We start from the raw sequence: 22,958 nt of genomic DNA on the forward strand, positions 1-22,958 counted from the left end.
TATAATATAAAATCGTCCTAACTGAACGATGGTGACAGACTGCACACGATAGACAGTCCACATGTCACTCATAAGACCTAAAAGAGGCACTGACCCAGATGTCTATGACATCTGGGTGGCAGATAAAGAAGCTCAGTTATGAGATCTGGTATCAAAGTGCAGCAGGAGATAACAGTGACACAATAGAACCCACACCCATAGGCAGTGTCACGGGGCAGGCACTAGCTAACCTGGTGCCATCCTCCTGGGTGTCTGCCCTCGGTGCCTAGCTGGCATGGAAGAGAACTGCCCAATGACCTTTGGGAGAAGCACTTGGGAGAACCCCCCCCCCCCCTTCCCTCCTCCAGCACCTGGTGACAAACACTTACTGTACCTCGGCCAGAACTCAGGTCCTCCTTCCCCTCAACTTCACTTTCTTGTTCCTTTCTCCATCCACTTGTATGGAAGGCTGGGTGCACTGCACTTTAGTTTTGGGAGGGTTTTAGGTCACAGGAGGGAAGAAGGAGAAGAGCAGCTGTGCAGGGCTGATGTTATCTCCCCTGAGCCCTGTGACTGTGCTGTGCCTCCTCTCTTGTGACTGCTGTGTGTGTAGAGTCATACATAGAGGAGAGGTGACTGACAGCACCTCACTGATCCGCCCTGTGCACCTCCCAGTCTCCTGCATGACACCCAGAGCACGGCTTCTGTCACAAGTGCCACCTGTCTGATGTCCCACTTCTTTTATGTGCCAACTGATGAGCTAGTAGTCATACCATTACACCTCATAATCTAGAGGACATCTAAAGCTGGCACCGTCTTCCTCTTATGGCCAGGATGCATCCCCCCTCGTCATCAGTTCTCCCTTGTATATTCTGCAGCAGATAAACTGTACATTCCTCCCTCTTTATTTCCCAAATGCCAACTTAGGCTACTTTCACACTAGCGTTTTTGCTGGAACCGGCAGGGTCCAGCAAAACCGCTTTCGTCATTGATAATACAACCATCTGCATCCGTTATGAACGGATCCGGTTGTATTATCTTTAACATAGCCAAGACGGATCTGTCATGAACTCCACTGAAAGTCAATGGGGGACGGATCCGTTTTCTATTGTGGCAGAGAAAGCAAAATACAATATGTTACCGTTTGCACTCCGGTAGGGGAACGCAACTAAACGGAACGGAATGCGTTTTGGAGCATTCCTTTCTGTTCAGTTCAGTTTTGTCCCCTTTGACAATGAATGGGGACAAAACTAAAGCATCTTTTTCCGGTATTGAGCCCCTATGACGGAACTCAATACCAGAAAACTTAAATACTAGTGTTTAAAGTACCCTTATCTGAGTAGTCAAGAGTAGGAGCAGGCTCCAGGATGCCCCCCAGAGGGAGGAAGAGACTGATGAAAGGAGGCTGCTGTGTACTGCTGAAATGTGAACTGTATGTAACCTGTGGTTGATGTGTTGGCATGAAATCCTTCATCTGAGAGGTGTTGAGAACTGTACCACAACCACTTCCCTCTACCTCACCTAGCTAGTGTCAGTTATATTAAAATACAGTATCTATGAAGCTTGGTAAAGGTTACAGTTTTTCTGACAGGTTGTAGTAATAGTAGTATTATTGCTAGTAGTATTAGTAATAGTAGTATTAGTGTACCTTTAAAGCTAATATAGAACCACAGTAACCAGCATGCCCTGTCACATTGTATGTGCAGCTCTGATGAATATATAGAGACTTTCTTTGCTCAGATTAACCTTATGATTCTCAGAGATGCAAACATCCTCTATAGACGGTGCAATGCATGCTAGTATTCCCTGTTATCTGCCATTTCAGCCAGGAAAGAGGGAGGCCTTAGTGTTCTTCAGCTTGACTACCAACAGGTAGACCAGAAAATGTCTGACCCCGTTCTCACGTCTTCATCTCACAGATCAGTGCGTGTCATCAGGACTTGCAGCTTTTTCTATAAACTGGGTTTGCCCTTGATTAACAGATCCGTTTAACAGATGCTTAATAAAAACAGGTGTAATGGATGCCAATTTAAGGGTATCTGTTTCAATAGTTTTTATTGGTTTAGTATCAATAAAAGATAATAGAGGACAATAAAATGCAGTTCCACAACTATTTGCATCCGTTTTACACAGAATTCAATTGAAAAAAAAATACATATTTGCCACTGTAAAAAATAAATAAATCGCTGGACACAAAAGAGTGGTAGACTGGGCTTTTGTGCCTGCAAAAATAAAAATAAAAATTGGACAGCACCGAATTTTTTTTATTTTTTATTGATATGCTTTCATTGGCAACCATTTGCCTTCTTTTTTGACCTGTTACATGGATCTACTAATCGGTAGATAGAAACAGGATATGAACCCAGCCTTAGCCTTGCTTCACACATGGGACCTTGTGTAGTCAGTTTTTCTTTGATTTGGCATTAGAAAAAGATGCACCAACTTTATCAAGTCACATGTTATTTAACAAATTTGACACTTTCTACAACATAACTTCCCCCCCCACACACGCACAAATTGAGTGATTTTGTGACTTATTTTGTATTTTTTAAAGTCGCAGTGAAAAATTTGACATTAAACAAATTAACATATCTAACCATGTCTATTCCTTCCCCCACACACTTTTCAGAAGTGGCAAGGGTGTTGTAAAACAGAAAAAAGTCACACATTCTGGCACAAAATGGCACCTGAGCCAACATTTTCTGGAGTGCAAACTTTTTATTTTTTTTATTTTTGGGGGCTTATAAAAAAAGGCATAAAAAGATTGCATTTTTGCAGCAGTTTTTTTTATTTTTTTGTGCTGTTTGTGGACTCCTTCACACGCAATATTTAAAAAAGAAGGCCAAAGACAGAACATGCATGTGAGTACTTGCATCCCTGGATCCGATGAAAGCTGTAATGGCACCGGACGGGGTTAAAAGCAGAGTGTGCTTGGCATGCATGCTGTACCTGCGCTCCCTGGACTTTATGTGGCTGTCATGGCCCATAACAGGTAGGAACTAGTGTTAGGGACCACTCATGAAGGCAACCTTGACGCGGTGAGTGGCTTATTACGCTTTGGCCAAAATGTACACCAATGCCTTATTCAACATCCAGCATAAAGGCAGGGCAGAGTGCTGGTTGCAGTGTGCGATTGCATTTTGTGTTTTTACATTTATATCTCTATTTCGCCATAGCAATCTACACCTGCTAGGGGTTGTGCGGGCTGACATTTTCCATATTTTTCTCTTTGTAGTACGTATTGGAGGCGTGGCGATCTCCAAGCAGTCAAGCACACCTGTCCAGTTAATCTGCCCCCTGGAGGCTGGTTTTAAAGTCAGTATAAAACTGAGTCTGCTTATACAGCACCTACCAGTAGCCATTAGGCTCCAGGAGAAGTATAAAGTGGGCTCAGCATGCATGTGAGTACTTGCATCCCTGGATCCGATGAAAGCTGTAATGGCACCGGACGGGGTTAAAAGCAGAGTGTGCTTGGCATGCATGCTGTACCTGCGCTCCCTGGACTTTATGAGGCTGTCATGGCCCATAACAGGTAGGAACTAGTGTTAGGGACCACTCATGAAGGCAACCTTGACGCGGTGAGTGGCTTATTACGCTTTGGCCAAAATGTACACCAATGCCTTATTCAACATCCAGCATAAAGGCAGGGCAGAGTGCTGGTTGCAGTGTGCGATTGCATTTTGTGTTTTTACAAAGACAGAACATGCTGCAATTTAAAAGAAAAACCTAATCCTGGATAAGGGCATTGTCTAAATGAACCCTCGATCTTCACAATTTTCCTGATGGTGTGGATAGACTTTCCAAAGGGTTCACCAGGTCGCTGCCTCCTGGGATGGTCCCGGTGGACTTGGCCAAAACCTGCAAGATAACTTAAGCTGGTGCATAACACTAGTGGTCCAGTCACAAAAACAAAACAGGAACTGGCACCCAAACAACCAGAAACATAGGACACAGTTCAAACATAAACTACATACTGAACAGAATACAGGACTACAGAACACATGCAAACAAAGGCAGAATGGATGCATGGCGGTCACAGTGTCACGTTTTGGTGTGGGAGGGAAACCCACACCGAACATAGGAGGGAAAGGGGTGAGGGGAAAACCCCTGGAAACTAGGGAAAGGAGCTGGTCACCTCCTAGAGAAACCCTAATGAAAGTCCTGACTGCAAATATGAACTGACTCCAAAGGTAGGTGAGTTCATACACAGCAGCCTAAAGACCTGTAGTACCCTGGTACTAATGTCAAGACAAAAGACAACCTGTTCCTCCAACTGGTAGGACGAACAGGAGTCTCCGTCAGGCCTAAACCCAAATGACAGGGAAAAGAGCAACACAAGATAACCCAATAAACAATAGGGAAAGAAGACACTTAACTTGAAAAGTCAATGGAAGCACAGGAACTCCGCCGAGATCCAAACACCAGCAATCCAAAACCAGACTGAAGCTTTAAACCGCACAGCATGGTGGGAGAAGCCACAATAAATAAGGAAGGATAAATGACCACATAAGCAACACCTGAGGCAAGGGGTGTGGCCATCACCAGAAACAACACAGACACAAATTGATCCATAGGAACTTGTCAGATCAAACCACGTGTTGCCAGTCTCACTGATCTCCTGGCACTGGTCACAGGAACGTCCGTGACACACAGTCCGAGCTGCTCAGACAAGAGACAGGCAGATGCCTGGACCTCATGCAGAACGGATGCATGGCATTCCCAGTCAGACAAGGCCAAAGACATAGAGACATAGTGACATCAATTAATTACCAGGCAGCCACACAAATCGGGGTAGAATGGCAAACACCCAGGTCAGGAGCATATACCTTGCACACAGCCAAACTGGAGATAGACTCCTGAGGCACACAGCTCACAGGGTTACATAGCTTGTTAACAAGAGCACCTGAACACCTGGTAACCAAGCACACACAGACCAGGAAACCATTAACCCTATGAAAACGGAGCATACAGGTCATAGGTCACAATGAGCAGTATTGTGTAGGTACTGTTGTATAAGCTTTTTTCAGTTTCTTTTTGCTCATTGCAGTGTATAAACAACACCTATTGGTCTGAAAATCATCAACAAGTCTTTGTTAACTGACCAAAAGAGTTGTTCAGGGGCCTTTCTGACAGACCCTCATTTCCCCCACATGGTTGGACATGCAGAAGGAAGCATACTTACCTGTTCTTGGCCGCCGGGTTCTGTCTTCTTCTGTCCTTCACCACCGTTGCCTCCCTCGGGTTTCCGTGTGTCAACATCCTGTTTGACACTGGTAACATGGCTGCTGCAGCCAATGACCAGAACCAAGAAGCAAAAAGTGTTCAACCCCTTTAATACCGCCTTTGATCACTCTATATCAGTTAAAATCTTATCTAACTAGCATGGTTTTTCTCACGACATAAAAATCCAGGAAAATTCTTAGAAAACCCTGACGAGATAGTACAAGACACCCCATCTGCTTAAGCAGATGAATCTTGTATAAGATGTATGCTGAAGATGCAAGGGTGGAGCCGGCACCATGTCACATATCTGCTATCTATGTCCACACTGGCAGGCTATTTTATGAACTCACACCTGAACCTATTGTGGATACTGATCTCTAACTTCATCCCTTACAAATATAACTTTCCAACTAGTCTCCTAGCACCAGCAAGATTACTTATCACCTTGAAATGGAGGTCCAAAGTGTGGAGCAATGGCTGGACAAAGTTAACCAAATTTCCAGATTGTAAGAACTCGCAAGCTGGGAAGCTGGAACATGCACAAGACATCTTAAAAGGCACATTTACACGCACCTGGAGAGTAGGCAATTATCAGGAAGGTACTGTTCTTTCCCGATAATTACCTGCTCGTCAGATGAGGAAAGAGCTGCATTTACATACAGCAATCTCCTTCACTATATGGGGACATGTAATGTTTACTTCCATGTAGATTCACTGTTTCTGGGCAGCAGATCACTGTTCACACAGCTCAATCTGCTGCCAAGGAATGATGACTTAATGTGCGGCACTAATGATGGATTCACAGATGAACAAGTATTTTTCTCGTTTATTGGGTGATCTGTGACGCATGCACATGAGCCAAGCGTTTGTAGTAACTTTTGTTCCTAATAATTGGCCTGACAATTATAGCCCTTCCTTTATAGTCCATTCCTCTGCACATACCTCATTGTGTCTCTTTCAGTACCTATTATTGTACTAAATACAGGTGAAACTCGAAAAATTAGAATATCGTGCAAAGTTCGATTATTTCAGTAATACAACTTAAAAGGTGAAACTAACATATGAAATAGACTCATTACATGCAATGCGAGATATTTCAAGCCTTTATTTGTTAGAATTTGGATGATTATGGCTTAAGCTTATGAAACCCCAAAGTCACAATTTTGAGGTACCCTTTACTTAGGGGTATAGATTAATTAGCTGACTAGAGTGTGACACTTTGAGTCTAGAATATTGAACCTTTTCACAAAATTCAAATTTTAAGCTGCATTAATGCAATTCCTTTTAATTTGCATTACTGAAATAAATGGACTTTTGCACGATATTCTATTTTTTCGAGTTTCACCTGTATCTATCCAGTCTCTGATGTCTCTCTGTTTTGTCACCAATCAGCATATTTGTTCTTGTTGATTTTTATCACATTGTTTTTGTGCCATTTATATTCTGCAACATCAGGCCTGCATGAAAGTGGTACTTGTTTTGTTCCCATTTGAAAATTCAATTAAATGTCAATAGTTTTTTTTTTTCGGGACATTAATGTTTGATAGACTATACTTTGGTCTGCTAAAAAAACAAACCGTACTTTATTTTTTTTAAACATTGAAGGCAATCTAAAACGGATGCAAACAGATGCCCTTCCATTGGTATCCGCTTGCATCCATTTTTAGGATGTCTGTTAAACGGATGATTAAAATGTGATGTGAACCCATCCTTAGAAAGTCGTAAATCTTGTTTATTCATTATTGTGCTTTGCATGAAACTAGTTAAACAGTGCTCAAAAAGAGGCATGCCCATCAAGTTCATCCGAAGGATGGTACTGGATTGAATGGGGAGGTGGAAAACCCATTTTAGACATTTACTACTGTTTGGCAATAGTTTTGGAATTTGGCATTTTTAGAGTGTCTAGAAGCTCACAAAGCCTTTCCTTGTTGTGTAATCACTGTAGTTCCTGGAAAGTGAAACTTGTTACAAGTTGTCATTTCTCTTCCTCCTGTTAAAAGAAAAGATAATACATGAAAACAAAAGTCTGGTCTGTTATTGATCTTAAATTAAAATCCTCCATAATTCGTACCTCTCACACACGTCTTCAAGACTTTTCTCGATCTACACCTACTCTCTGGAATGCCTTGCCCTGGAATATCAGGTTAATTCTCAACTTCCCTACTTTCGCACGTGCCTTAAAAACACATCTTTTCAGACAGGTGTATCATGCTTCCTAAACTGACTGTTCCCCGAGTAAAAAACAACTCCTCAGATCTAAACTCGATCTTCTAACAGTCCACACACCCGATGCAGATCGGCCTACACCACTGCTTATAGTACAAAAATGGCTTGATTACTGCAGATCACAATCAACTACATTTTGTGTTACTCCCACTTGCTCATAGCTTGTAAGCTCTTGTGAGCAGGACCCTCACTCCTAGTGTTTCAGTTGTATATTATACCGTTACATTGTGATGTCTTTTGTCTTGTAGATAAACCATCTAAATTGTAAAGCGCTGCTGAATATGGTGGCGCTATATAAATAAATAATATTATTATTATTATCATGATAGAATCTTCCAAAACCTTGGGCAGATAAATCAAACCACTTTAGCTCTCAGCCTTGTGATCTCAGAATAAGGAAGAGCAGAATGTCTTTTTTGGCTTCCTGCAATAAAGATTGCCACTGATAAGGTCTTTGCTCTCACTCTTTAGATTTCTCTGTTAACCCCATTAAACCCGAGTAAGCAGTCAAGAATGAGTCAAAAACAAAGATTTCATGTAAACACCCACATTGTCTTTTGCTTTTAATATTGACTATCAATGTCATAATGAAAGTAGCACCTATGGTTTTAGTCTTTTGTATGCTGTACAGAAATGTATTAGTTTTGTAATGTCTTACGTAGGTCTGACATACAAGAGTGCATCAGATCTTATTGTTTTGCTTCCAGATTAAGGGGAACTCCACATCATCACTGTATTTGTACAAGGCTGGCAATACACATGCTATATCTGTCGGCTATTGGGGAAACAGCTATCTCTTCTGATCCCCGTATACGCATGCCCACTTGTCTTAGCCAAATGTGCATGTGTTGTGAATGGGGAAAAGGGAGAAAAGCCACTATCAGACATGTCTGGCAACAGCTTAAGGGTCCATTCACATGAATTTTGCAGTCCGCAAAATGCAGATCTTCAAAAAAAATATTGATGGTGCCCATGTGATGTACATGTTGCGTCCGTTTTATTTGCGGACCCATCTTAATAATGCTTATTCATCCCCTTCACAAACTGAATGCCCGTCAGCTCCCTGCTTTACTATGAACCAGCCTGTGCTCTCCAGCAGCAGGTACAATGCAGTGACACATCGCACCTGCTAGGCTGTGTACAAAGAGCGCACAGGACGGGAATCTGCCTGCCTATTTTCCAGCTCAGCAGGCACAATGACATTATCATATTACACTTGTTGCTGGAGAGAGTGAGGTGTTCTTTGCTCACAGGGGAAAGGAGGCTGAGCGGTAAGGATTAGATTTTTTTTTATTACTGGATTGGTGGCACTAAAGGGGGTTGAACTACTGAATTGGGGGCACTAAGGGGGCAGAACTACTGAATGGGGAACTAAGAGGGCAGCACTGTTGGATTGGTGGCACTATGGGGTCAGAACGACTGGATTGGGGGCACTAAGGGGGCAACACTACTGGATGGGGGACTAAGGGGCAAAAATACTGGATGGGGGAACTAAGGGGGTAAAACTACTGGTTTGGTGGCACTGAGGGCAGCACTACTGGAAGGGGGCACTAAGGGGGCCAAACTACTGGATGGGGGCACTAAGAGGGCAATCCTACTGTATTGGGAACACTAAGAGGGCAGCACTACTGGAAGAGGGCAGCACTACTGGATGAAGGTACTAAGGGGCAGCGCTACTGGATAGGGACACTAAGGGGGCAGAACTACTAGATGTAGATACTAAGGTGGCAGAACTACTGGATGTGGATACTAAGGGATCATCACTACTGGATGGGGGCACTAAGAGGGCAGAACTACTGGATTGCAGGCCTGTTTCCTGAGCTGTATGCTGCTCAGCTCATGCGGCATGATGATGATTACATAATTGCGCTGCCTGTGCCAGCCTCTGATAGGTTATAGGCACTAAGCCTGAAGCCTATCAGAGGTAACAGTGCGACAGGGAGACATTGCTTCTGTGCCCCGCTGCAGCATCTAACTATATTGCTGTCCTGAGGATAACGATATATAATTGCCGGTGCGCCACTGGCAAGGAGGTCTGGTCGCAATTGCAAGCACTGCAACCCCTATAGCTACACCCCGGACTATATGGACAAAAGTATTTATCTGTCACGGACGTACTGAGAAATACAGATGTCCTCGCAACAGTGAGTGACAGAAGATCTGTGAGACTGGCAACACGTGCTTTGATCTGACAGGTTTCCTTGTGGATCAATAGGTGTCTGTGTTGTTTTTGATACTGGCCACCCAACCTCCAGGTGTTGCTATTGTGGTCATTTAATTTTCCTTATTTATAGTTGCTTCTCCCACAATGCTGTGCGGTTTACAGCTTCAGTGGTATCTGTGGTCTGCTGGTATTTGGTTCTCGGCTGAGTTCCTGTTGCTGTCATAACTACTGGAAAATTAAGTGTTTCCTTTGCATTTTGTTTTGGTATATCTGTGTGTTGTTTTTCCCCTGCCCTATGTTGTAGGCCGGAGGAACAGGAAGTCTCAGTCCTGTCACTATCGCCAGGGTCTTATAGGGTGAGTTAGGACTCTAGGTACTCCTGCGTATGAACTCACCTTCCTTTGGGGTCTGTTTATACTAATAGCTAGTCAGGACTGTGACTAGGGATTTGACTAGGAGACTAGGAGGTGTCTTTCTTTATTCCCTAGCTTTCATGTCTTGTTCCTTGTTCCCTCTCATTCTTCATCTGGTGTGGTGTTTCTCTCCCACACACAGGCGTGACAGTATCATTCAGTCCCATTGCCACAGGTGTATAAAATCAAGCCCCTAGCCATGTTGTCTGCCTTTACAAACTTTTGTGAATTCTAAAGAAGTGATCCCCAACCACTGGGATGCAGACCAGGCCATGGATCATCTGGTACTAGTCCACAAGGCCTGACTGGAGTTGAACAGCGGGGGAGGCCTACATTGCAGACAGCAGAAATTCGTTTTTTCTTTTTTTTTGTGGACACTACTGGAAGCACTACAGGGGAGGGGTTGGGACATAATATATACACAGGCCATTAATTGTAAAAAGGCCACTACTGGGGAGCACTATATTTAAAGAGGCCAAAGCAAGGGAGAGAGTTAGCTTGCAATAGCTTGCAAAAAGTGTTTTTCCTTTATTCCAGGTGACAGCCAAATCGTTGTATCTGTTTTGGATTGCATTTTGCCTTGTTTTGGACATTTGGACCATCTTTAGAGGGGAGTTGGGCCAAACCCCTATAGCGGTATGCACCCGCACTAATTGGGCACTAGGAATGCTGTTCACTTTTGCTTTTTTTTTTTACCTACAAATACTCATGGTGGCAGGCAGTGTTCAATTTGCTGGTGTGTTGGGTTGCCCTATATGACTGGGGTGAACATGCTTTTCTAGCCTGGCAGCACCTTAAAAGATTGGTTTAGGTTCAAGTGGTCATAACATCCACACTCCCAAATCAGTTCAGTAAGTGATGGCATGTTGGGATTGTTCCTACACACTCTGTTATTGTTCAGTCCCTGACTATGTCATGAAACACCCTACTGACAAGTAAAATGTTGGCCCCCAATTTTCAATTATATTCATCTATTTTATACAGTATAGTTTTGGGGGACACAGCGTCTCAGTATTGGGGGTGCCTGATGGGATGTTGAGAAGGTGGGAGGAAAAGTAGGAAACTAAGATGTCTGTCTGTCAAAATCTGCAAAGATGAGAGATGGCTAAAAGAAATCATCAGGGTGGTCTGGCGGGGGCGTAACTAGAAGTGACTGGGCCCCCCAGCAAATATTTGTAAGGGCCCCCTCCTCCTGTGTAAACCCCACTCCTTTGGCACAGTGTAGCGGTATACTGTATATTGTGTGGCACAGTGTATGCTATATGTGTATAACATAAACATATTTTATATGAAAACTTACAGTTCCTTGGCCCTTGGGGATCTCGGACACCACTTTAACACTTGGCTGGGGGGCTCGCCGGAGCTGATGTTGTGCTTTATCTTAATGAGAAAGATTTTATAATAAGGATTTGGAAAAGGGGCAGAGAATAGCAGAGCAGGGAGAGGCTGGTGCTGGTACTAGGGGGTCATACCATGGGGAAGTAATAAAGCCCACCATAATGCCCCCCCAGTAGTAATAATTCTCCTTATAATGTGACAGTGCAAAAATACCCCCTTGTAATGCCCCCAGTTGAGCTAATGTCTCCATAGTGCCCCCATAATGTGCCAGTATCAAATACCCCTATATAGTGCCCCCAGTAAATTCCCCCATGGTGCTCCTCTCCCCCCTTCCTGCTAGTGCCCCCCATAATGTACCAGTATAAAATGCCCCATATATAGTGCCCCAGTAGATGCCCCTCAGTGTCCGGCCTCTGATAGGCTGCCGGCCTAGTGTCCCCCATAATGCCCTCTAATAATGTGCCAGTAAGTGTCCCCATAGATGCCCCCCCACCTGCCAGTATCAAGTGCCTCTCTCCTCCCCCCCCACATGTCCCAATATCATAGTGCCATCCCCCCCCATGTGCCAGTATCAAGTGCCTCTCTCCTTCCCACCCCCCATGTGCCAGTATCACAGTGCCAAACCCCCCCATGTGCCAGTATCAAGTGCCTCTCTCTCCCCCCATGTCCCAGTATCATAGTGCCATCTTCCCCCCCAAAAAAGTGGCAGTATCAAGGCCTCTCTCCCCCCCATGTGCCAGTATCATAGTGCCAAACCCACCCATGTGCCAGTATCAAGTTCCAAACCCCCCTCCCACGTGCCAGTATCAACTACTTCTCTTCTCCCCCCTATGTCCCAGTATCATAGTGCCACCCCCCCAATGTGCCAATATCAAGTGCGTCTCTCCTTCCCACCCCCCATGTGCCAGTATCACAGTGCCAAACCCCCCCATGTGCCAGTATCAAGTGCCTCTCTCTCCCCCCATGTCCCAGTATCATAGTGCCATCTTCCCCCCCAAAAAAGGTGCAGTATCAAGTGCCTCTCTCCCCCCCATGTGCCAGTATCATAGTGCCAAACCCACCCATGTGCCAGTATCAAGTGCCAAACCCCCCCTCCCATGTGCCAGTATCAAGTGCCTCTCTCTTCCTCCCCATGTCCCAGTATCATAGTGCCATCTCCCCCCCTAAAAAAAAGTGGCAGTATCAAGTGCCTCTCCCCCCATATCCCAGTATCATAGTGCCCTCTCCCCCCAAAAAAAGTGGCAGTATCAAGTGCCTCTCCCCCCCATGTCCCAGTATCATAGTGCCATCTCCCCCCCAAAAAAAGTGCCAGTATCAAGTGCCTCTCCCCCTCATGTGCCAGTATCATAGTGCCAAACCCCCCCATGTGCCAGTATCAAGTGCCTCTCTCTCCCCCCATGTCCCAGTATCATAGTGCCATCTTCCCCCCAAAAAAGTGGCAGTATCAAGTGCCTCTCTCCCTCCCATGTGCCAGTATCATAGTGCCAAACCCACCCATGTGCCAGTATCAAGTGCCAAACCCCCCTCCCACGTGCCAGTATCAAGTGCCTCTCTCCTCCCCCCCATGTCCCAGTATCATAGTGCCATCTCCCCCCCCCTAAAAAAAGTGCCAGTATCAAGTGCCTCTCCCCCTCATGTGGCAGTATCAGGTGCCAACCCCTCTCCCCCCCATGTGCTAATATGAGGTGCCTCTCCCCCCCCATGTGGCAGTATCAGGTGCCAACCCCTCTCCCCCCCCATGTGCTAGTATCAGGTGCCTCTCTCACCCCCATGTGCCAGTATCAAGTGCCTCCCGCTCCCCCCATGGCAGTAACAGTCGGGTATTAAAAAAAAAAATAAACACTTCTACTTACCTCAGCGATGCAGCCTCTTCCTGTGTCCCGCCCTGTATGTCCATATATGGAGTCAGTGCTTGTATTTCAGAAAAGTTTCAGCTGGGATTCGAACCCACATCCTTCTGTAGCAGAGGCAAAGCACCTTACCACAAAACCATAACAGCTGCCTTGCTGCTGACTGAAAAAAATATGAGACTTCTACTGTTATAGCTGGCTAAGTGTACATCTATACACATGACAGCAGCTCATATATAGAGATATAGCAGTGCTGAGTGTGTTGGGGCAGCTGTCATGTGTATAGATGTACACTTAGCCAGCTATAACAGTAGAAGTGCCTCTCTCCTCCCCCCCATGTCCCAGTATCATAGTGCCATTTCCCACCTCCTAAAAAAAAAGTGTCAGTATCAAGTGGTGTGGCTTGATGGTGGGCGGGGAGAAAGGGGCCTCTCCCGAGGCCAGGCTCTGGATCCGCCACTGGCTAGGGGGTGGAGAGAAGAAGAGGAGGGAAGGAACAGGGGTCACAACAGTTAAGTACAGCCTCTTGGGCTATTTTCAGTCTAATTAGCAAATTTATTTTAAAAAAATTGGTTTTTGGGGGATATTAAATATATAAAGATATACACTGCCTGTCCAAAAAAAGTCACCACCTGGATTTAACTAAGCAAATAGTTATGAGCCTCCTATTGGATAATTACTGCATGGATGATTATCTTTCAGCTGGCAGCAAGTTATTTAACCCCAATTGGTGCAATGAGTTGCTTCTCATTTCTTAAACAACCATGTCGAAAGACACATCTCGTGCTGGTGGAAAAGATGTTAGTCTGTTTGAGAAGGGGCAAATCATTAGAATGCATCAAGCAGAGAAAACATCTAAGCAGATTGCAGAAACTACCAAAATTGGGTTAATAACCGTGCAAAGCATTATTAAAAACTGAAAGGATAGCGGGGACCCATCGTATTCGAGGAAGAAATGTGGTGGGAAAAAAATACTGAATGATCATGATCGGTGATCAGTTAAACGTTTGGTGAAATCAAATCGAAGAAAAACAACAGTAGAATTCAGGGATATGTTTAATAGTGAAAGTAAGAGCATTTCCACACGCACAATGTGAAGGGAACTCAAGGGATTGGGACTGAACAGCTGTGTAGCTGTAAGAAAACCACTAATCAGTGAGGCAAATCAGAAAAAAAGGCTTCAATTTGCTAGGGAGCATAAAGATTGGACTCTGGAGCAATAGAAGAAGGTTATGTGGTCTGATGAGTCCAGATTTACCCTGTTGCAGAGTGATGGGCGCATCAGGGTAAGAAGAGAGGAAGATGAAGTGATGCACCCATCATGCCTAATGCCTACTATACAAGCCTGTGGGGGCAGTGCTATGATCTGAGGTTGCTGCAGTTGGTCAGGTCTGGGTTCAGCAACAGTATGTGCTCCAAGAATGAGGTCAGCTGACTACCTGAACATACTGAAGGACCAGGCTATTCCATATTCCAAGATGACAATGCCAGAATTAATTGGGCTCAAATTGTGAAAGAGTGGTTCAGGGAGCACGATACATCATTTTCACACATGGATTGGCCACCACAGAGTCCAGACCTAAGATCTTGCATTGATAACGGTAGAGTCTGACCGCTGCGCAAAGCCTTCTCCAGCACATCCCAAAGATTCTTAATGGGGTTACATTAAGAATCTTTGGGATGTGCTGGAGAAGGCTTTGCGCAGCGGTCAGACTCTACCGTTATCAATGCAAGATCTTAGTGAACAATTAATGCAACACTGGATGGAAATAAATCTTGTGACATTGCAGAAGCTTATCGAAACAATGCCACAGCGAATGCGTGCCGTAATCAAAGCTAAAGGCGGTCCAACGAAATATTAGAGTGTGTGACCTTTTTTTTTTTTTGGTAGCGACTTTTTTTTGGTACAGGCAGTGTATTTGAAAAGAACTATAGCAGAGCTACATTGCAATACGAACAGTTAGAAACGGTCTAGGGTGGTGACAGATTCCCTTTAATTCCACCATGAAATACTCAATGTATTTAATAAACACTGCTCTTAGTTATACTAATCAGCAAAAATGAAATATAATTATTTTTTTGCATTTTCTATTCGGTTACTGATATATATTTATTCCAGGTACATATTGTCCATATTGTTGAACATGTGGAAGGTTTTCTGAAAACACAGAAATATGTTGTTTGTTTATAACCATATGAAGCACAAAAGGAAGATGACTAGTTTTAATGTTAAAAATACACTAATCATAAATACTTAGATTCCCCCTGATAAAAGCACATTCAAAAGTGAGAAAATACTGTTTATTAGTAACATTTTACCATATGTACAGTTTCTGGCTGTCTTGTTAATGTACTTTAGTGTTAGACAAGGCAAAATCTATAGTGTTGGGCAATACAGTATCTTTAAAAGACATAATGGGGCACATATACTATGACTGGCATTACAAAGGCCAGTATTAGCATAAAGTCAGTTGGTGCACAATGTGATAAATTTATTAAGAGGTACATGCCTCTTAATAAATTTGCTATTTTTCTAAAATGACAAGAGAAATAAAAAAAAGTCCCACATTATGGCCCAAATATGACATGCACCATAATTTGCCACTTTATGGCATAAAATGTAGTGGTAAGCGAACAAAAAATAGGGTGAAATTGAAAAAAATAACGCAATTCTTCCACTGTTTTATGGGTTTTGTTCCCACAGCATTCCTTTTGGGGCAAGACTGACCTGTGACCTTCATTCTCTAGGTCAGTACGATTACAATGATACCACATATGTATAGTTTTTTAATGTCCTAAGAGTGTAAAAATAAATTTAAACTTTGAAGAAAAAAAGTTTTTTTTTTTAAATCCCCATATTCTGTGCCCCATAAATTGTTTATGAGTGGGGGCTCATTTTTGGCGGGACAATCTGTAGTTTTTATTGATGCCATTTTGGAGTGTGTATGACTTTTTGATCACATTTTATAAAAAAAATTTGTATAAGAGAAGTGATGAAAACCCTTTTTATCACGCCATATTGGAATTTTAATATTGTGGGTGTTTTTGGATGTGCTGATGCAAATGATGTTTACATTTTTTGCTATTTTTTATTTTTTTTATTCTACAGAAAGGGGGGTGACTTAAACTTTGAATTTTTTTTAATATATATTTTATTAATTTTTTAAAACTTTTTATGGTTTTGAAGCTCATACTTGAGTCTAAAAAAACTTTTTTTTTAATTCTGAACCCTGATGGGTCTTTCAGACACATGATAAAAGGAAAATTGGTCATTTCTTATGTAGGCCTACCACCTGCTGACCAAAATAAGAATTGCAGCTTCAATACCCTGTGTCTTTTCAGAGAGACCCAGCCTATTAAAACCAATTACCTGCATCCTCATTGGCCACAGAGGATGCTGGTAAAAAGCAGAAAGTGCAAGCTTGCGGGTTTTTCACCCTTTCGATGTCGTGATCACACTTGATCACTGCATCTAAAGGTTCTAACTCAGACCCGTCAGCCATGACGCTCGCTGCACGCATGAGTGGGTGTCATGTTTGCACTTTGCCCCATGCATGGCGCTGGTAGCGTAGGGGTTAAGGACTGGGCCTGTTTGAGCCTTAAAGACTAGCCTTTTAGTATTGCAGTATATTGGACTGTAAAAGGATACAGGATGTACATTAACTATCAGGCAATAAAAATCATCCTCCTGACTTGCGTGCCATGTCTGCCTGTAGCACATGTGATATGTACAATAGGTGTAGGTGCTCAGAACCATCTACTACTTCATCACTCTCTACATCTAAGGCCTCATGCACACGACCGTTGTGTGCATCCGTGTCCGTTGTTCCGTTTTCCGTGATTTTCTGCGGACCCATTGACTTTCAATGGGTCAGTTGAAAACTCGGAAAATGCACCGTTGTTCATCTGTGTCCGTGATCCGTGTTTCCTGTCCGTCAAAAAAATATGACCTGTCCTATTTTTTTGACAGACAACGGTTCGCGGACCCGTTCAAGTCAATGGGTCCGTGAAAAAACACGGATGCACACAATATTGTCATCCGCGTCCGTGATCCGTGTCCGTAGGCTACTTTTACACAGACGGATCGCAGATCATAGCCCCCTGTAAGAGATCAGGTGCTGCCAGGCAGGAGGGGGCAGACCCCCCTCCCTCCCTCCCCAGTTTTAAATTCATTGGTGGCCAGTGTGGCCCCCCTCCCTCCCTCCCTCCCCTGTATTACATTCATTGGTGGCCAGTGCGGCCTCCCCTCTCCCCCCTCCTAATGAAAATCCCCCCATATACTATGGCCCCAGTTGTGCCCCCATCTTTATATTATATACTATATACTTACCTGCGCTGTCTGTTACCGGCCGGGTGCTCCTCCTACTGGTAAGTGACAGGTCTGTGCTATAAGGAATGTGCTGCACAGATCTGTCACTTTCCAGTAGGAGGAGCGCCTGGCCGGTCACAGACAGCGCAGGTAAGTATAATGCTTCTAAAATTGCTAAGTAACCATGGCAGCTAGGACTGCAGTAGCGTCCTGGTTGCCATGGTTACCGATCGGAGCCCCAGCGATTAAACTGGGACTCCGATCGGAACTCTCCGCTGCCACCAACTGGGGCCATAATATATCTATGGGGGCACAACTGGGGCCATCGTATATGTATAGGGGGCACAACTGGGACCGCATTATATGTATGGGGGCACAACTGGGGCCATAATATATGTATAGGGACACATCTGGGGTCATAGTATATGCATGAGGGCACAACTGGGGCCATAATATAAAGATGGGGGCACAACTGGGGCCATAGTATATTGGGGGGGATTTTAATTAGGAGGGGGGCCGCACTGGCCACAAATGAATTCAAAAATTGGGGAGGGAGGGGGGTCTGCCCCCTCCTGCCTGGCAGCACCTGATCTCTTACAGGGGGCTATGATACGCACAATTAACCCCTCAGGTGCGGATCACAGTCCCCTGTAAGAGATCGGGTGCTGCCAGGCAGCAGGGGGCAGTCATGTACACAGTTCTTAGTATATTCTAACTTGAAGCGTCCCCATCACTATGGAAACGCCTCTGTGTTAGAATATACTGTCAGATCTGAGTTTTCACGATCTAACTAAAAAACAATGGTATATTCTAACAGAGGCGTTCCCATGGTGATGGGGACGCTTCAAGTTAAAATATACCATCGGATTGGAGAAAACTCCAATCCGATGGTATAATAGGGACTCCTGACTTTACATTGAAAGTCAATGGGGGACGGATCCGTTTGCAATTGCACCGTATTGTGTCAACATCAAATGGATCCGTCCCCATTGACTTGCATTGTAAGTCAGGGCGGATCCGTTTGGCTCCGCCACGGCCAGGCGGACACCAAAACGACTTTTTTTTAACTTTCCTTCATGTCTGGTGATCCTCCAAAAATCACAGAAGACACACAGGAAAAAAACAGACACGAATCACGGAACAACGGAACCCCGTTTTGCGGACCGGGAAAAAATACTGTCGTGTGCATGACGCCTAGCCCTCTAGAATGGTCCAAGTCTGCACTTTAAAGGGGTTGACTCAATTCAGCAAATAGCATTTATTTTGTAGAGTAAGTTAATACAAGCCACTTATTAATGTATTGTGATTGTCCATATTGCTTCCTTTGCTGGCTTAATTCATTTAAAAATGACACTATACACTGCTCGTTTCCATAGTTATGGCCACTGTGGTGGCAATACTTGCACACTATAGGAAAAAGCACTAGCCTATGTGTGCTCCCATGGTCCCAGCCACCAGAGAGTTTTTTTTATGATGTGCAAACGCGACCACCACTGATGGATTGCAGGGTGGTTGTAACCATGGAAACAAGCAGTGTGTAATGTGATGGACAAATGAAGCAAGCCAGCAAAAGAAACAAAATGGATAACAATACATTAGTAAGTGCCTTGTATTAACTTTCTCTACATGATAAATGTCACTTGCTGAAGCGAGACAACCCCTTTAAGGCTCCATTCACACTACCATATTTCTGGTCCACATCCAATCCACATTTTATGTGGCCGCAAAAACTGTGTGCTGTCTACATTCACAGGAAGGATAATCCAGCTTCATATCAAACGTGGCAGCTTTATTGTTCAAAGTAGTGCATTCAAATCCATACAAACATTTCATGTCAATGCATTTCGGATCCCCTTAATGCGGATCCTTAATCATGACCACAAGAAGACTGTGTTCACATAGAGTTTTCTGGTGGAAGCCTGTATATATCGCACCCCTCAATCAGTATTTTGTAGAAGCTGGCACATCGCACCCCTCAATCAGTATTTGGTGGAAACAGGTATATAGAACACCTGAATCAATATTTGGTGGAAGCAGGTATATTGCACCCCTCAATCAGTATTTTGTGGAAGCAGGTTTATCGCACCCCTTAGTCAGTATTTTGTGGAAGCAGGTATATCAAACCCCTTTATCAGTATTTTGTGGAAGCAGGTATATTGCACTCCTCAATCAATAGTTTGTTGAAGCAGTTATATAGAACCCCTTAATCAGTATTTTGTAGAAGCAGGTATATTGCACCCCTCAATCAGTATTTTGTGGAGACAGGTATATAGAACCTCTGAGCCAATATTTGGGGGAAGCAGGTATATCACTCCCCTCAATCAGTATTTTGTAGAAGCAGGTATATAAAACCCATTAATCAGTACTTTGTAGAAGCAGGTATATGCCACCCCTCAATCAGTATTTTGCAGAAACAGGTTTATAGAACACCTGAATCAATATTTGGTGGTAGCAGGTATATCGCACCCCTCAATCAGTATTTTGTGGAAGCAGGTATATCTCACCCCTCAATCTGTATTTTGTTGAAGCAGGTATATCAAACCCCTCAATCTGTATTTTGTGGAAGCAGGTATATCAAAACCCCTTAATCAGTATTTCATGTAAGCAGGTATATGGCACTCCTCAAACAATATTTTGTGGAAGCAGGTATATAGAACCCCTTAATCAGTATTTTGTGGAAGCAGGAATATTGCACCCCTCAATCAGTATTTTGTGGAAACAGGTATATAGAACCCCTAAATCAATATTTAGTGGAAGCAGATATATCGCACCCCTTAATTAATATTTTGTAGTGTAGAAGCAGGTATATCCCACCCCTCAATCAGTATTTTGTGGAAACAGGTATATAGAACCCCTTAATCAGTATTTTGTAGAAGCAGGTATATTGCACCCCACAATCAGTATTTTGTGGAAACATGTATATAGGACATCTGAATCAATATTTGGTGTAAGCAGGTATATCGCAGCCCTCAATCAGTATTTTGTGAAAGCAGGTATATCGCACCCCTCAATCAGTAATTTCTGGAGTTGGCAGGTATATAGAACCTCTTATTCAGTATTTTGCAGAAGCAGCTATATCACACCCCTCAATCAGTATTTTGTGGAAACAGGTATATAGAACACCTGAATCAATATTTGGTGGAAGCAGGTATATCGCACCCCTCAATCTGTATTATGTGGAAGCAGGTATATCAAACACCTTAATTAGTATTTTGTGGAAGCAGGTATATCACACCCCTCAATCTGTTTTTTTTTGGAGCAACAGGTATATCACACCAATTGCAATTATCTATTCCAATAGCGTTTGTTTCTCTATATAGCTGCTGTATCGCAGCAGAACCGCACACAATTTCTGCACAATACAAATGCACTATAATATACTTTCTATGTTAGAAAGTATACTATAAGTATACCATACCCCTCAGTATATCGATAGCACACCTGTACCAGTCCTTAAAAGTACTTTTGTGGCCCTATTAGCTAGCTTTTGATGTCCCTAACAGTCTGTTTCTGCTCTACAAAGCAACTTCTTCCTACATTGGCAAAACACAGAATGTAAAATGGCTGCCAGATCGGGTGTGTCCATGTGCTGAAATGTCTCAATTGGCTGTCCTGTCCCATCTGATGGATGTGTCAAGGGTCAAAGTTCGGCGCAATGCAAAAGAATATGGTGCATGCGAACTTTGCCATATGTTTGCAAGTTTGGCGAATCGCGAGCTAGCAAAGTTTGCAGCGAAACGACCGCCGGGCGAACCGCAAGGCCATCTCTAATAGTGAGGGCTTTCAGGGGTTAATCTGGTTAAAAAAAAATAATGATAATAATACTCACCTTATCCATTTGATCGCGAAGAGGCCGCACGGCCATCTTGATTGACCGGCGTGGTGACATCATACGTCACCGCGCATGAGATGTTGCACAAGTCTTCAATCAAGATGGCCATGGCACCCTCTTTGCGTGCAAATTGATAAGGTGAGTATTTTTTATTTTTTTTTTCTGCCACTTCAGGTAAAATTGATTCATTATCATGAAGCACAAGGAAATTTGACTTCACGGCAAATCAAATTTTTCCTGAAATTTGGATTGAAGTCCACTTTGGATAATTTGATTCGCTGAACACTAATTGCTATAATAGGTCCGTAAAAAAACATCACACGGACATCATCCGCATTTTTTACTGAGCCACGTTTTGTGGACCACAGAATACATACAGTTGTGTGAATGCACCCTACTGTCTTATAACCAAGTACTGGTAAAGGACATCATATCTTACTTTAACTGGTGGTGGCTGATAGGCAGTGATGTATTCTTACTGGTCTAGCTCATAAATCATAGGGCGTGTGTATATTAATCACTACAGGACCGCTGCACGCAGGGATGCGTCCTGGCGGCGGCCCTGTAATTCCTCCAGGAAGTTAAAGAAGTATTTCATCACCAGCCTGCCAGCCAATGATCGTCGCTGGCAGGTTGGTGATTTTCAAAAAAATGAATCACAAGCCATATAACACCTTATATTTATAAATATAAGGTGTTAAATGGCTTCTGTGCTCCTCGGCTGGTCCTTTTCGTCAGTTGGTTCCAGCAGAGGAGCACAGTTCACAGTGAGTACACCAAACAGCACACTTAACCCCCAGATCACCCCCCCATCACCCCAATTAACCCCTTGATCGCCCCTGTCAATCACCTAGTGAAATGGAAAAAAGTGATCAGTGTAAACTGTCACTTTTTTTTTTTCCACTAGTATTGACGGTTAGGTTTAGGATAGTTTAGGCCCCTTTGGTAGGTAGTTAGCGTCGGTTAGCGCCCAGCCCACCGCACCGCAGTCACTGATTCGCTGATTAGCGTATCGCTAATCAGCATTTGTACTTTTATAGTATCTGTAAGTGATCAGAACTGATCACAGTCAGATCTATAATAGTATTAGTGTCACCTTAGCTCGCCCTCCACCCAAAACACAGTGTTTGCCCGATCAGGCCTGATCGGTCGCCCACATGTGCGTTCACCCACGCAGACCCCACCGCAGTGACCAAAAAATATATTTTTTTGATCACTGCACAATCCCCTTACAAGCGCTGCGGCGATAAAATAAATCTGTTTTGATATTTTTTATCAATTGCAGCGGCCTCCGGTACTTCGCTAGCCTCCCATTTGTAAGACAGGCTTGCTTTTTTTCTTGGGTAGTCTCAGGGAATACCACCTAAATTTAGTTGTCCAAATGTCAAATAAGGGGTATTCTTCTGAAGAGGCCTAGAGGCTTCTGACCCAGTCGGATGAGGAATAGGAACCCTCATCTGACGAATCCAGCGGGTCAGAATACGAACCTGTAGAAAGCAGCGGCAGTCTGACCCAAAGTTCGGACGAGGAGGTTGAGGTCCCTGATACCACCAGGCATACCCGGCCCCGTGTTGCTAGACCACAGGTTGCGCAGGATCCACTTCAAGGGCAGCAGAGTGGGGCT

General features: G+C 43.8%; 1 protein-coding gene across 1 annotated transcript in view; it reads right to left on the bottom strand.

The window, feature by feature from the left end:
• The window catches only part of SATB1 (SATB homeobox 1), a 209,369-nt gene extending 208,778 nt beyond the window's left edge, over positions 1-591 (bottom strand). Inside the window, exon 1 of the mRNA XM_044293663.1 lies at positions 374-591. The gene's annotated coding sequence lies outside the window, so the exon portion shown is untranslated. The remainder of the gene's footprint in view (positions 1-373) is intronic.
• Positions 592-22,958: the final 22,367 nt, after the last annotated feature.

This window comes from Bufo gargarizans, chromosome 5 (genome assembly GCF_014858855.1).
Source record: "Bufo gargarizans isolate SCDJY-AF-19 chromosome 5, ASM1485885v1, whole genome shotgun sequence".
Taxonomy (NCBI): Eukaryota; Metazoa; Chordata; class Amphibia; order Anura; family Bufonidae; genus Bufo; species Bufo gargarizans.